We start from the raw sequence: 14,734 nt of genomic DNA, 5'->3' as shown, positions 1-14,734 counted from the left end.
AATTGGGATTTTCAATTCTCCAATCAGGTCCTGCAGGTTGGAGAGAGAGAATATATCTAAGTTAGCATGAGACCTTGTGCTAGGTGTGGATTAGGCTGTGAACACATTTCTGGTGTTCTAGAGGTCAGAAATTTTAAAATATACTAGAAAAAAATCGTTTGAATTATGAGAGAAGAAAACATAAAGGAAGCAGTATTTAATGTGTTAAAAGTTTTTTTTCTTACTTATTTTTGAATTGTCACTTTTTTTCTATTTTTCACAGATACTTAATAGGTTAGTTTATTTTATTGTCCCTGGTAAGCTCCATTTTCTGTTTCTTTTACACAAGAAGGATGTTCTAAATACTACCTGAAATGTAGTAAAAGACACCTAAAAAGAAAACCAGCTAGGAAGTGGGCTTATGGTAATTGTTAGAGCAGGGCAGTATGCCAGATGCAAGTTAATAAAGAATAATAAAAAAATGATCTATCATCTCTATATATATCAGTCTAGATGCTGCACTGTGTCTAGTTTTTCCTTAATTGTCAATACATTGGGATTATCATTTCTTTCTCATCTTACCTGGCAGTATTTCAACTTCTATTTAGTTGCTTTATAGAAATATCTTCTGTTCTTGCTGTATAATTCCATAAGGGAAGTGCATTTTTTTGCTAGTAAAATGATAGTGCAGCTGACCCCATCTGTGTAAAAGCCATGCATTAGGTCATAAATAGCAACAAGAATGCCAAATAACATGTAGAAGAAAAGCAGTTCAATGGATTGAAAACAAAATATAATAAGTATATTGACATTATTTGTTTAGGAAGTTTATTCAATAATCAGCCTAATTCTGTCCTGTGGAAACCAGTAGTTCAGATACGCAAAACAGAGTTTCAATCTGACTCAAAGATCCTGGATTAGCATTTAAGAAAGGTGTATTTGAACATCTAGATGGACTATGTTTATCCACAATAACTGATGTGCAAGAAGCAATAACACAATTAAGGCATAGCTTTTGTCTGTGATTGCTTGGAGAGTGACAGAGCGGGCTTTCTTACTGCGACTGAGAAACTGGCATCTGCCTCCACTGGGTGGCAGGCAAACCTTTCGTCGAGCCGAAGTGATAGCTTTTTCTTAAACTGAAAAAAAAAAAAAAAAAAAAACACAGCACTACCCTTGCATCCCAGCACTTTGTAAAACTCATGAGACTTTTCTATACATCCAGAAAGTGAGTGAGGTGTTGTCCCCTTCATCCTTCGGGACTCTCTGATTACCCCTAGCAAGATTAGCTCTCTTCTGCTAATGGCACTTCAAAATGCAGTCTCCATACTGTGTTTTAATTAGATTGTGATTAGTTCAAGCATACAGCTTTTAAAAATGAGGATTCCTGAAACGAACACCTTCATGAATACGTGCTACCCACAAAATTCACTGGAGACATCTAATGATTTTAAGTAGCCTAGCTGGAAATTAAGAACAGTGGAAAACAATGTACTGAGTATTATGCATAGCCTCATAACATAAGCAAGCTGAAGCACCACTGAAGAAACTGAATCTTCACAGTGGTGAGAGATACCACTTTTGATCCTTTCTTATAGGGAATTCATGCCTGTGGCTGCAGTCATTACAGTTTTCTGTTCGGCTGTAGTTCCAAGTCCCATACGCAGGGTCAGTGCTTGGATGGGGAGCACTGCTCCATACAAGCAGCAGAGGGACCTCCTCACCTCGTGTGACATTAGCAAGGAATGCACTGCTGGAATTCGTTCCTTCAAGTACAACAAAGATCACAACTGCTTCAGGTTTTAAAGATCCCATAGAATCATAGAATGGCTCGGGTTGGAAGAGACCTTAAAGATTATTTAGTTCCAACCCCCCCAGTGGTCTTCTCAGGATGGTAAACAGAAATTGAGGTGTCCTGGTCACACTGCATAAAGAGTACATTTCCTTTAGGTATCCGAAGTCTTTCTGTACTTTCTGTTGGTCAGTTTATCTTTCTTTTCTTTCTGTTAAGTAATGTATTCTGATAATGGATTTTACAAAGAATCGCTTAACCTCACAGTATATATCACATTTTAGCCATTGTCTTAACACAAATTAGCAGGATAATACAAGACAGAAAAATTCATGGGACTCTGTTGTATAAGAAATATTCCTTTTAATAGCAATCTGTTAGTTTATTCTACAATATATAACCTTGGGTTGTTTTAGGCCTCTTCAGAGATTCCTTTAGGAAAGATTGCACTATTTGGCTCCAGAGGATAAATAAAGTAACGGATCCTTTTTCTATGGACAGGCCCAGTAAACTATGTATCACTGAAATAAGATGCCAGCTTTGGAGTTTGATCTGGTTTGATCTCAGAACTGTGGATCAGTGTACTAGCAGCTTCAGAACTCTGTCATGCAGAAGAGGCACTGCATGTACACTGCTTCTCAAAGTCTTTTCCATCACCTCTACTCAAACTCAACACCTGAGGGATTTACAAAATCAAATCTAGCCGACCATAAACCTATAGGTAAAAGATAATCTCCAAAGAACTTATCTGCACCTTAATCTAGAGCATTTATAGCAAAGTAGTGAGTCAGGCTGAGAACCTTAGAGTCCTTGAAATGTTTTCAGTAGAGTTTATTTGGAGAGTTCCACTGAAACAGTTGTTTCACATCAGAAACATCAACACAAATTAAAGTTAACTTTAGTTTCAAGTGATAAAATATCTGCTCTGAAATCGAAGTGATTCTTATCTAGCTGTCCTCAGGAGGGGCTTTTTGAATACTGTTGCAGCCAAGCTACAAGGAGAACATTCTCTTGCACAAGTTTCTTCCTTGCTCTTCACAGATGGTAAGTATCAAAGGCTTCTTGCATCACCTTTGCAGGCTGCCCTCAGTCCAATGGCTGATATTTTAAGCTGATGTAGCCTACCAGGAAAGGAAGAACTCTTCACACTCCCTGCTTAACTGCACAGGATATTTCTTGTACCCAGAAGAGGAACACCTTGTTCCTAATTTCTAGGAGTGGTGCCATAAGCTGTGCAAAATGTGCAGCCAGTACAAACTACAGACCATCTTTCTGGCAGCAGAGGTTAGCATGGACATACCACCATGATGGTGTGCTAACTGGCTCCCTACTGTAAATGCAGAAGCTCATTTAGTGGCATTTTCTCAGTTTTGCACAAGTTTTCTGGGGGTTTGTGATCACATCTATGATGGAGATTGCTAACAGCATTTTGAGGGAGTCTCAAACAATAGGAGTATTGTGGATCAGTTTTCCTAAGAACAAGACCTAGACTATAATATGTACTTCTAAAAGAAAAGAGAGTCAACACAGACCTCAGTTTTATCTCCAGATATTTCAACCACACGTGACACTTCTTCCACCCAGACATGTCCCGTTATACCTGCAATGACATAGCACAGGAATAGCCTTTGTTTACCTTTTGCTTTGTAACATGGTGTACTGCCAAAGAGTCTTCCGTTCTTCTCTGGAAACCAGCTGTACAACCCGATGTCTGCCTGCATGTGAATGGGTCTCTGTCCCTTACCTACCTTATGAAAGAGGGCTGTCAGAGTTAATTTTTGTGAAACACTTCACAGTAACTACTTGACAGATGTCTAAATATGAAGCATGGTTAGTATAATAATGTAACGAAGGACTGTAACACAACCATATTGCTTTAAAAATTTCTCTCTCTCAGCACTCTGTTTTAATGATCCAATCTTCTTCCCTTTTATTCCTCATCTCAAACCTTTTTTTTCTCTTCATTGGCCCTTCTGCACAACTGTTTTTGGGAAAGCTTTTTTATATATCTCTCTTTCCCTTTCTCTCTAATAGATACCATCATCTTTTAAAGAGAAGACACTCCCTCCCTCAGCTAAGTACTATCTTGGCAGGCAAAGGGGAGGAGGAGTCTTCTTTAAAAGGCTTTGAAATTGTGTTGTTAAAAAATATATAAATAAAGCAACAAACCTTTTAATAGGGCTTTGAACAATCATCCTTTTCATTCCCTTATGGCCTATTGTGCTGCTGGCTTTTTTATTATTTAGTGTGTTTCAAAAAAAGTCCAAATGTTTTATGTTAAGCCATTAAGAGTTTATCTGGGTTGAAAATAAATAAATAAATGTGGTACTAGCAGTTGGGACTGTGAGCACATTCACAGTTGCCTGGCAGAGGCAACCTATAGGACGCACATCAGAAGGCCAGAATAAGCTCCAGTGAAAGACCAGAACAAAAGCATCAGCAGCATTTGTTTCTGGTTAAGTACTTTTGCATGAGGCCGACTACTGGAGTGGTTTACCCAGCTTTTATCTGTTTCAAATTCACCTCACTCCCTCACCCCTCTTTGCAGCATCACCCCCAGCTGCAACTCATGGTAATTTCATGGAAAAGGTGAGGGCATAGGATTTTTTAAATCTGCTTTTGTTTGATTTTTTTTTAACCACCTGATGGGAGCATGTGATTGGTTGGTATCCTACATTGTTCTTGGAGTTACTATACACCTAACTAGATTATTTTTTGTATGATTTGCCTGTTTTTTTGTTTGTTTGTTTGTTTTTGTGGGTTGTGTGTGTTTGGGGGGAGGGGAGGGCGTTCTCTTTTTAAGTGCTGGCTATATTTTGTGAATAGCCAAAAAAAGCACTCTATTTCTTTCTCTCTACCTCTTCCACTTTTGTTTGCCAACTCAGCCTGCCATCCACCGAGAATTTTGCAGCAGGCTGGCAATTGAGCAGGGGCTCCTTTCTGTGCATAATTAGTATCATCTTGCTTGGTCTCATTTCCCTAGTGAGGCTGATGGGGATAGAGAAAAGAGTTTTGCCATTAAATACATTACTAGGTTCACATCTTAGCTCCCGTGTGACCTACATTTAGCAAATCAATATCAAAACTTAAACTTTCTAGCTCTCTTTCTGCATGAGACTGAAGTATATAGTAATTTTTGAAAAGCACATATATACACTTTTGTTAGTGTTGTTAAAGAATTAATCAATTGGAAGAGGTAGTTAGGAGGAACCTCCCAGAATCTGAGCTTGACTTGAAATTTCATTACAAGATCAGTAAAAGAGAAGAGAAAATGAGCCAGATATTCGAACTTAGGAGGCCTAAGTTCTACAGAGGCCTAAGCCTTCTGTAGACCTTGCTCTTGCATATACCCTTCTGTATGATGGCTCTGGCCTATATAAAATAGGTACTAGATCTCAGAAAAAGGATTAAGAGGAACATCTAACTGTGCTAATAGATGTGTACAGAACCTCCTTGACCCAGGCCTGGCAAGGAGTATCACAAAGATTTATTTCTGGGAACCAGTGACAGGCATTAAAAGTGAGAGGAAGGCTGCCAGAGAGGAACACAAAAAGCTTGAAAGCTGAACCTAAACCTGTGTTTATGTTGGATTTTTGACTAATGTTATGGAGGTGTTAAGTATTTCAGTAGCATCATGGAGAGCTGAGCCGCAGCCATACTGAAGCTGAATAATGACTACACTGCAGGTATTAATACTGTTGCCATGTTTGTAGAAGCTATGAAGAGACACTGTCATTGCCAAATTTCTGTTGGTTCTGCTTTGTTATAGATTTCCTGCGTGAGCCAGAGTAGTTTTGTGCTTCAGTTCTCAGTTCATAAAATGGATTATAAACTTTCTGACCTCGGGTGATGCTGTGAAAGTAACCACCCAAATCTATACTACAATATTTAAGTAAACAGGAATCTGAAATACAGACAATTAAGTGGAATAGTTAGGTGATTGGGAAAGAAGAAGAATATATGTATACTGTACTACAGTATATTGCTAATTTTAATTAGATGAGAAGATCTTAAAATGTAAACTTGGAAAGAAAATAAAGAAAATACAAACAAATCAGTGGACAACTGTGTTTTTTTTAAAGTCTACATGAAAACGCAAAGAAAACTTGCAGGTCTCTTTCAGTGATTTTTTTTTGGATCATGGTACTGCCTGACAAGGCACAATTGTAGACTCTGCCCCAAGACTGGGTGTCTGTTGGGTCCTGAGAAACAATCACATTTGTTTTAAAAATCCTGAGAGATACTTAGACAATTCTACTTGCAAGATCAGTCACCATTCATGTTTTAAAAGCGTTGTTTTCATGTATTGATAAAATAAATACAACTAGGTAACTTACAGTTTTGTGTATTTCTAGAAAGCCTTTGCATTTTTAAAAGTTATATTATTGTCATCCAATTAATGTTCATGAGTCGTTCAATTGTTAAATTATATCAACAATTGAATACCTTTTATATCTTCCTTTTAATGACCCTTATTCCTGGAATAAAGCTTTGGAAGAACCTGTATCGTAAACTTGTAAAAGCTTATAAAGGTATTCATTGTTACTCCCATAGCCTGATGGGATGGGATCAGAATACACATGTACACTGCAGAATCAGACCTCACAAAAGGAAAAGCAGACTACTGTTTATTTTACAACATAATGTCACTGAGTCTCACATTGTGCTCTCACAAACATACACACAACAGGTGTTTTATAATCCCTGTGTTTTAGACCCTTTGAAAGCATAAGAAAAAATATTTACTAGGAAGTTGTAAAATAAAAAATAAAAATTCCAAATATGGCAATGGCTGCTGGATGGTTATATTGGGTGCCAGAAAGAGAATTCCAATGCTGATTGGATTGTTAAAGAATGAAAGTGCAAAGAGATCAATGAGAACAATTCTTCACCTTTCCACATCTTGAAATAGATGTTGCCTGTGATTTATTGCAAGTATAAAGAAAAGCATTGGACTGGTTTGCGTGAGTGGAGGCCAGTGGCCTGTACTGGAACCACTGGGTCTATAAGGTACTTTTCTTCCTACAGTGGTCTGAAAATAATATTTTTGTTGTCTGGAAAAATATGGCTTTCTGGCTAGCAGTTTCCAAAGAATAGATGGGTTTAAAATAACAAAAAACTTTCATAGAGTTTTATGATTTTAAGGATACTCAAAATTACCAAACTAGAATCCAAAATGTAAACATTCTATGTTTCTTAGAACAGTCTCAAATTGCCTTAAGAATGAAGTTGCATAGTGAGGCAAAGTCGCCATGTGGGTTCAGAATCCCTGTTTTGAGTTTTGGTAATACTGAACACATAAAATTTGGGTATGGCTTTTATAACTGAGGGCTGTTTCTTTAATGAATGAAAGCAAAATATTTGCAACAGTTGTCTTGAATTTTGCTGGATGTGATGTAAGGTAAACTATTGAATTTCCTTGTCTCTTTCTGTAATGGGTTTGGAAGAATCTGAATTAGTTTCTGCTGGTTATCCTGGCTCCAGGGTTCCAAGCCTAGATCCTAAGGTAATTTCAGATATTCCTTTCAGATCCCTTCTGGAAGAAAACAGAAAGAGGAAAAGATCACCCAAGTACTAAACCAAATGCAGTCAGTAGGCAAAGCAAGTCTGAAGTTCTGCTTAGAGATGATAAAGCAAATGCAGCATAATCTTAAGATAAAGTGACACCCGCCTCCTCCTCCTCCTTCTCTGCACACACACACACACACACACACACAAGTTGTTTACAGAAGTGCCTTGTAGTGAGTGCTGATGGTGTCACTCCGTCCCATGCCCCAGAGCTATCACCGGGCCTCATGGGAGATGTGACTACAGCATCGGACATGGGACTGTTTGTTCACTCACTTTCTGTGAAGAGAGTTTTGAACTGTGTTTTGAATAGACAGCATTTTCTTTGTGTGGTTGGTAAATAACACAGAGCAAAGTTAGTCAGCAAGTTACATAGCTTCTGCATTCTGATTCTTTGGAACCCTTTTGTACCAAGCTTGACAGGATGTTTTTAACAGAATGTGACCTCACTGGGATACCAGAGGTAAGGAAAAAAGTTATTGGGGCTGTTGTGGAATATTTTGCACAGAACTGACTGAAAATACCGCTTTAAAATGTCTCTTGAAAAGAAGATGGTTTCACTGTGATCCAGCCAACACTTTTTTTTTCATTGAAAATCAATGTCTTTCACTCCTTCGTAAGTTATAGTAAGTCTTAATTAGATTTTCTATTTCCCATTTGTGGAAAAAGACACCTATTTGCAAATCTCAGAACAGTTATGTACTTCTCTGATGCACTGAGCAAAGGCCCAGTTCTAGTGATAGAACATCAAATTGTTTTCTTTCTAACACAGAAGAGAATAGGCGGATCAGGTCCAGTTCTTCAGCCAGGTCCTAGAAGCAGCAGCACAAGAACCGGAGCAGTGGTAAACCCAGCAAGACCAGGAGACAGCGACCTTCTGGACACCTGCACTGACTCCCTAGGTGAAGGTAAGAAGGAAAAAAAAAAAAGTGCATTTTGTGGGCAAGATCATGCGGGTTTTTGTAACAGACATTACAACTGGGACTGCTGTTTGTAGTTTTGCTTGGACCCACAGCAAACGGGTTCCTGGGCGATGTAGCTCGGCAGATTAGCGGCTGTGCGGTCACCCCCTCTCCTCCCTCTGCTGGCCAGTGCGGGGCAAACGCGGGTGCTGGCATCCCACGTTCCCCCGGCATCGAGAGGAAAGCGCTGCTTGATTGCGGCTCTTCTGGATTTCTCTGATTTGTTGCTCGTGTTCCCAAGTACTGACAGCTTTACGATGCGGCGATGCAAGGTTTAGCAGCAGTAGAGGAAGGGAGAGAGATCTGAAAGCTGACAGTTCAAGAAGTCATGGAAGATTTTGTTTTATGTTTTTTTGTTGTTGTTGTTGTTTGTTTTTGATTGTTTTTTTTAAGAACAGATGTAGTTTAGCTATTTATTTATAATAGGCTCAGGCTCAATTATCTGAGTGATCTGTTTATGTTTAGGATCTAAAGGGGTTTTATGAAAAAAGGAAGAAAAGTGCATTATTACACAAAATAGCTTTATGAATAATAGCCATCTTGCTGTTCTGAAACTGAATTAACAATATGTGATGTGCTTTAGTGTGTATACCAACAGAACAACAAAGCTTCATTGTTTTGGTACTGAACAATCGTGTTTTTTTCAGCCAGAACAGGTGACTTACCAAAAACAAACAAAAAATTGTTTGGAGTCACTGATAGAGTAGTGAAAGGAAATGAAGTTCTCACGATATATAAAGCTGTTATTCATACTTGAATACTTGCATAACAAAGAAATCTAAAAATAAGTTGTTAAAATTGGAAAGTTTTGCACCATGAGTGCTGCTGACAATGAAAGTGCTCTTTGGTAAATGAGCATGGAAAAATTTGTTAGTTACTTATGACTAACCTGAGTTGCTTTTTACTGTTAGGCACATAAAGAACTAAGGCTTTTTTCTTGTAAAAAGTTAGAATGTAGATTGATCAAACTTGACTTAGTAATATAAAAGATAAGGTGACCACGTCCCTGCTCCCAGTAAGACAGGGAAATGACTTGGGTTTGACAAAGCATTCACAGTGACACTTTTATAATGTCAAACTTGCTACTGTACTTTGATCCACTGGTGTGTGGTAGATAAGGTGCCAGCTCCGTCCTAATTAGAGCAAATGTTTTCTCTGAAGAGGCTTCTAGAGACAAACATGTTCTCTGAAGCAGAAGTCTGTCAAATGAGGATGACTGAAGATGATGAATTTATATTCACAACTTTGTTATTTGTGTTGCAGTAATACTTCTGCTCCTAATCATGGGTCAGACGCTGGGTACTGTAAAATACAAACACAGACTTTATGCCAAACAGCTAATGATACGGACATGGGACAGCAAATAAAACAAATGTGATGAATTATTCAATCATAAAAAATACACCCAAAGTGTTAACATGGAGTTTTCTGATTTTAATATCTTTCTACACCTCTTAGTTTTGTTGTTGTTGTTGTTTTTAATGATGATTTTCCGTAGTGTCTCATCTCCTATGTATAAGCTACCACAAATAGTTGGAAGCTTGATCTCTTTTGAATTTCTGTCAGAGAGAAGTTAGCAAGGTGGGGGGTAAGAGTTTATTTTATCCCTGAAGTTAAACAAGAGACTGCAAAGACTACAGAGGATTAACCAGTAGAGGTCAGTACAGAGTGTTGAAATGGAAGTGGAGTGCTATGTAAAAAAGCTTTGTGTATTTATACTCCGTACTTTTGATTTTTAACTTTTCCATTAAAAATAAAATGGTAAAGGCTTACAGTCGTTCACAGTCATCCTCTTCAAAACGACAGTTTAAAAATACTTGGGACAGTATGGTAATGACAGACTGCTTAAGCAGAGGAATATAAGCGACAACATGCATTTTGTAGCATGTTATAGCTCATGGAAAGTTGCTTATTTTGTGTAATTATTACAGAAAGTAACGTGTAATACTTATTATACATTTTGCAGCAACGAATGCATTTAGCTGATGGCTGTGTAGTAAATTATGAGAAAGGATTATTTCCAGGAATCAAGTTTTTAGATACTTGAATTTAAAAAAGAAAAAAAAGTTTTTTTTTTCTCATTTTAGGTAGCAAATTTGGATAACTGAAATTAAGGGTTGGTTTTAAAGTTTCTATCTTCCTTTCCTTGTAAATACATAAATGTGTGTGTGTGTGTAACACAGAGAGAGTAAGGGAGGCAAACAGACCTTGTGTATAAAGTTGAATTATCTTTTGTTTCACTTTTTAAAGCCATTGTTTGCTCGCGGTTTCCTTTTGTGATTTAAAGCAAGGAAAAGAATCAGCCTATATAGTCTGTGCATGAAAAGATCCTTCAACACGTATTAGCTGCAAAAGCTCATCTCTGAAAAGCTTCTGTTCAGAACTGCTTTTTGTGGATCTAGAAAGAGCAACTTGCATGTTCCCATTCTGTTTCCTTGTGGAATGTACTAAGTACTTTGAAAACTACCTTGCTATTAAATTCTAATTGTTGAATATTAAAAAAAAAAATCCTAAGAATTTTATCACCAGATAAAAATAATGTTCTATTTTGGTTTCAATGCTGACTTACATCTGCTGTCTATGAGCTTAGGGAGAGTTTTCCCAATTCCTTCAGAGAGAAGAGAGAATAGAACTATATGAATTGTAAACATTTTTGAAAATTCTCTTCACTTGTTCTGCTTACCTTCCATGCTCTTCTTTAAATGGATTACAGAGGCATTGGAAAGTATCCAGCATCTTTGAAAAACACGTTTTATTTTACATGTTTTCTCAAGCACTTAAAGGTGACAAGTACTACACCGCAACCCTTTCTCACAGGGTGTTCTGTTGTATGCTACTGGAGTCAAATGGTGTAAGTGTGAATGTTTGGAGAGCTGTAAGAAGGGATTACTGCAGAGAAGGAATTCCCTTATAACTTCAAAGCAGCAACAGCATAAACTGAGGTGGGAAGGAGTTAGAGATAAATGACTCTTTTGTATCTAGCCTGTGACATGTTTTTCCCCACTTTTGTCACTGTAGCTTCACATACAGGTCTTACAATCCAGTACAGTTGAATTTCTTATAAAAGAACACCCTTTACAGATGTAGTGTAAAATTTTGGTTTTGGCAGTCAATAGAAATATTTGTGAATCAGTGATAAGGTCAAGAGCTGTACAGGCTCGTTTCTGTTCCCCCCTCCCCTTTTTTTTTCCCCTGAAACAAGGGAAACTTAGAAATAATCTTGTTTCTTTCATAACAGAGAGTCCAATCTAACAGGAGACATATGAGTGATGGGGTGTTAAATGACAACTCCCAATTTAAGCCTAAAATGTTTACCAAAGGCTTGGTTTTGATTCAGTTCAATTCCTTTCATTTGAAGGGGAGTGAAGAAACAACATTTACTACAGATTTCACAGTTGGCTTTGGTTGTGTTTTAAGTAGATAAATTTGAATGCCAAAGTCAAAACCAGCTTCCTTCCCCAGATAAATTTTTGATGTTCATACTATTTTGGCACATAATACTTTCCTATATACTTTTTCGCATACATCTGAGTTTCTGCTGGGTGTAAAGGTTGTGAGAAATCATATTTTGCTGAGCCATAGTGGAGGTACTCATTTACAGTAACTGATACTCTTCATTAGCACTTGTGAGGGGGAGCTCCCCCCACCAAGTGCCTTTCCTGAAAAGTAGTGCAAAGATTGAGGTGGTTCTTATAATACTAAATAATCTGGTTTTAGCCAGTTGATGTTAAAGTCCAAACGTCCAAGTATTTGTATTGCTTCAATTAAGTTTGTTTACATGTTAAATTTCATGAACATCTGGTCTGCCTTTTTCTGTAACATATGGGATATAAAACCCCAAAATTCGGGGACCAAAATAATGTTGCTGGAAACATGTATTTCAATCAAGTATAATGTTATGTTAGAAGTTTGCTATTCTTATCCGTATCCAGACCAAATATAAAAGATTACAGCAGAGCTGTTCATGATTAATGAACAGAAGGTCTATCTTATCACTGAAGTTCTCAGTCTCTTGCTAGATTTTAATGTTTATTATTTTCTTGATTGTGATATGACTCTCATACATTCTTATAGGTATAGTAACATTATATTCTCATTTTGCCCCTCTTTTCTGATCTCCACGATTTTTTATTTTTTAATTCTTCTCTGTAAAATAGCTGTGCAATTATCCTATCGCCATATAGCTAAGTTTTGTGGTGTGTGTTTGTTTGTTTCCAAATCAGGGATAGATTTCTCCGTGTGTGTGTGTCTGTGTGTGTCTGTGTCTGTGTGTGTGTAGTGGTGACTAATATTTTTGCACTACCCGATACGGAAAGAACTGTCATTGAACTATAAAGCTGTGTGTTCTGCTTAAGCATGTATCAAAAAATTGTGAGCTTCTGTCCAGATAGAAATAGCACTAATTCAATTCAGTCAGTGGTGATCTGTAATTGAGATAGCTTCACTAGTGAAAAATCTCTGCATATAAACAAGGACACTGTGGCATTTGCACTAGAAATTGAGTTAATTAAGGTTCCTTACTTGTAATTACGTTATCAATCTGCAGATTGCAAAATAACCTAAAATAAATTAGAGCCAATAAATTAGAATGATAAACATTGTCAAAGAAATTGTAACTTCAAAATTCCCCAAGGAGGAAGAAGATATTATTCACCCATATGAGGAGTAAAGTACCAGCCTAAAGGATTGGTATAATTCATGAAAATGTATTATATATCAATATAACGGTTTCACTTTTGGCAGATCAACCATTTTAGTGATGCATATATGTAGAGTCAATTTTGTTTTGATCCATAATAGTGCTTCTCCCTGATCATATTAGACTGGGCAGCATAGCTGATTTTTTTGTTTGTTTGTTTTGTTTTGTTTTGTTTTGTTTCATTTTGTCCTAAAGTTCTGTTGAGAGTGTATTACCTGTCCTTTTTGCTGTGTAGCTCAAATAAATATTAGGTTTTTGTTTTTCATTTACTCATTTTATCATATGTCAAGAATCAACTTTATACTCTCATGTCCTCTTGATATTCTTCACCTCCCATTGATGTCAATAGGATGCTCAACCCAAGACATAGTGTCTTATATATCCCAATACCAGAAAAAAGTTATTGTACGTGGTGACCTGAGGATGAGGACCTGTAACCTTTATAATTTCAGCATTAAAACTGAGGTATAGAAGGAATTAAGGCTTTCTAGAAACCCTGAAAATCACTTCCTTTTCATAGACAATTTCTGCATTATTTCTCTCATAACTATGCATTTCTAAGAGGTCAAAATTCACTCTGTCGGCTTAACTGTAAGACAAATAAGAAATATATATATATATATTGTAGAACATATTCATGATCTGGTTACAAGCTAAGCATTTTTGAAGACCTTTATGTTTTTAACATGTCTATTCTGAAAGAGGATTTGACCCTAAGTATAGAATTTGTCCCTAACTGTAGAATAACGATTTTATCACAAAAGGAGCTCACATAGTCTATGTTTGTGATTGCTCAATATACTGTCAGGGAACATTAATAATAGGCCTTACAATATTTAACAAGCACACAGTCTTACTTTTTCCTTTTGTACTTTAAGGGCAAATCTCAAATTGAGGTGTATGTACTAGGTTTTCCCAACACAGTAAAAATGCAAGTTTTTTGTTGGTCCAAAAAAAATACATGTGCCTTTCTGAAAATTTTTAATCTATGTTTATACGTATTGACTTTTTATCAGAATACTTATGATTTGCATATGAATATATATATATATATGAATACATGCAGAACATATTACTAAGTTTCTCTGGACAATTCTTGGCAGCTCATTAATATTTTTGGAGGTATCAACAAGTTCATATTGACATGCATTTTGTTTAAGAAATTAAGACATTAAAATTTAAGAAAATATTTAATTAATATTGAATGGAATGTGGAATATGGTCCTAAAAAATACTATCTGCTTTAAACAGCATGGAGTAGAACCACATGTCATTTCCTGTGAACCTGATTCACAGAAATATTGCATTTTTTTTCCTTGTAAATTATTTTATTAGTAGTGCTCCAAAAGAAGTGTTAATCACATGATTGCATGTGTCAAACAATATTCCACTTTCCTTGCAGATTTACACTGTTTCAAAGAAAATGTATGAGTAAAGATTTTCTGGTGGTATAATGCTGGTGGTAAAGATGACCACAGAAAATGTGAATACTTATACATAGTATGTGACAAAATAGAACAGAGTTTTGGTATCAAACTACAGACAAGGTTTTCAGCAGTTTATGTTGTCAATATGGTGCAGGCTGAGTTTATAGACTTTGGTTCAGCAAGATCTCCTTTGGAGCTCATGTTGCAGTTGTGGACACCATCATTTTGCAGGGTCATATGTTTCTTTGAGGATAGGCAGGTTTTGGTACCCTGAGTACAACAGGTTTTATAATCTTTCTTCCATCTG

At 36.7% G+C, this 14,734-nt stretch overlaps 1 protein-coding gene across 1 annotated transcript in view; it reads left to right on the top strand.

The window, feature by feature from the left end:
• Positions 1 to 7,739: 7,739 nt before the first annotated feature.
• The window catches only part of ST18 (ST18 C2H2C-type zinc finger transcription factor), a 171,911-nt gene continuing 164,916 nt past the window's right edge, over positions 7,740 to 14,734 (top strand). Inside the window, exons 1-2 of the mRNA XM_035553195.1 lie at positions 7,740 to 7,802; positions 8,112 to 8,247. The gene's annotated coding sequence lies outside the window, so the exon portion shown is untranslated. The remainder of the gene's footprint in view (positions 7,803 to 8,111; positions 8,248 to 14,734) is intronic.

This window comes from Cygnus atratus, chromosome 2 (genome assembly GCF_013377495.2).
Source record: "Cygnus atratus isolate AKBS03 ecotype Queensland, Australia chromosome 2, CAtr_DNAZoo_HiC_assembly, whole genome shotgun sequence".
In the NCBI taxonomy this organism is placed as follows: Eukaryota; Metazoa; Chordata; class Aves; order Anseriformes; family Anatidae; genus Cygnus; species Cygnus atratus.
The sequence above is the reverse complement of the archived record's forward strand: the minus strand, read 5'-3'. Positions and strand labels throughout refer to the sequence as shown.